This window comes from Gossypium hirsutum, chromosome A01 (assembly GCF_007990345.1).
Source record: "Gossypium hirsutum isolate 1008001.06 chromosome A01, Gossypium_hirsutum_v2.1, whole genome shotgun sequence".
Taxonomy (NCBI): Eukaryota; Viridiplantae; Streptophyta; class Magnoliopsida; order Malvales; family Malvaceae; genus Gossypium; species Gossypium hirsutum.
Window position 1 is genome coordinate 23663560 of NC_053424.1, and position 1398 is coordinate 23664957.

At 39.8% G+C, this 1398-nt stretch overlaps 1 non-coding gene across 1 annotated transcript; it reads left to right on the top strand.

The window, feature by feature from the left end:
• Positions 1–1034: 1034 nt before the first annotated feature.
• Positions 1035–1140, top strand: LOC121206724 (small nucleolar RNA R71). The gene has a single exon (XR_005901894.1). It is a non-coding gene; the product is annotated as a small nucleolar RNA R71 (small nucleolar RNA).
• Positions 1141–1398: the final 258 nt, after the last annotated feature.

A 1398-nucleotide genomic window follows, 5' to 3' on the forward strand; every position in this document is an offset into this window, starting at 1 on the left:
ACTTTCGTTTATTTGTTAAAAGCTCCTTTAAGAATTTGACTGCGTTTGGCATCTGCGAAAGAGCTTTAATAAACGGTAAGTTAATATGTAACTTTTTTAATAATTTAAGGAATTTACCGAATTGTTCTTCTATGTGGTCTTTCCTTGTCGCATTTGGGTATGGCACACGAGGTTTGTATTCTTTACTTACCGGTTTCTAGTCATTGTGGTCCACCTTACCCTTACCTTTACTTACCACAGTTTCTTGCTTCGGTTCTGGTTCAGGTGCAACTAACCCTTCCGCATCTTGAATGGTAATTACATTGATTTGCTCCCTTGGGTTAGATTCAGTGTTACTTAGCAAACTACCTTGTGGTCGTTCAGAAATTAGTTTGGCGAGTTGGCCTATCTAAGTTTTGAGCCCTTGGATTGACGCTTGTTGATTCTTAAGGGCTGTCTCGGTATTCTGGAAACGAGTTTCTAACACCAAGATGAATTTTGTGAACATCTCCTCAAGGTTTGCCTTCTTTTCTTGTTGGTAAGGTGGTTGTTGAAAACCTGGAGGATGTTGTGGCCTTTGATTTCTTTGACCGCCCCACGAGAAATTGAGATGATTCTTCCAACCTGCATTATAAGTGTTACTATACGAGTTATTTTGGGGTCTAGTGTTATCGTTACCCATATATTGGACTTGTTCTTCCTCAATGCTAGGGTTGAAGGGTTGATATTCTGTGTATGCTCCTCCTCCATTTGAATCTCACCTCATCACTGGATTTACCTGAGTAGAACCACACAAACCATCAATCTTTTTATTTAAGAGTTCTACTTGGTTAGATAGCATAGTAACCGCGTCGAGGTTGAAAACACCAGCAGCTTTCGTCGGCTTTGTCCTCATAACTTGCCACTGATAGTTATTCAGTGACATCTCCTCAATAAATTCATAAGCCACCTCAGGTGTCTTATTCTTGATAGTTACACCAGCGGCTGCGTCAATCATTTGCCGAGTCGAAGGGTTCAGGCCATTGTGAAACGTTTGGACCTGTAGCCAGAGTGGTAACCCATGGTGAGGGAATCTTCGCAAAAGGTCCTTGTATCTCTCCTATGCATCGTAAAGTGTTTCTAAATCCATCTGCACAAAAGAGGAGATAACATTATGTAATTTGGCTGTTTTAGCTAGCGAAAAATATTTTAATAAAAACTTTTCGGTCATTTGTTCCCAAGTAATGATTGATCCTTGTGGCAACGAGTTTAACCAGTGTTTAGCCTTATTCCTCAACAAAAAAGGAAACAAATGAAGGCGAATGGCGTCATAAAAAATGCCATTAATTTTAATAGTGTCGCAAAATTCTAAGAAATTCACCAAGTGAGCGTTGGGATCCTCGTCCTACAAACCATCAAATTGAACAAACTGTTGGATCA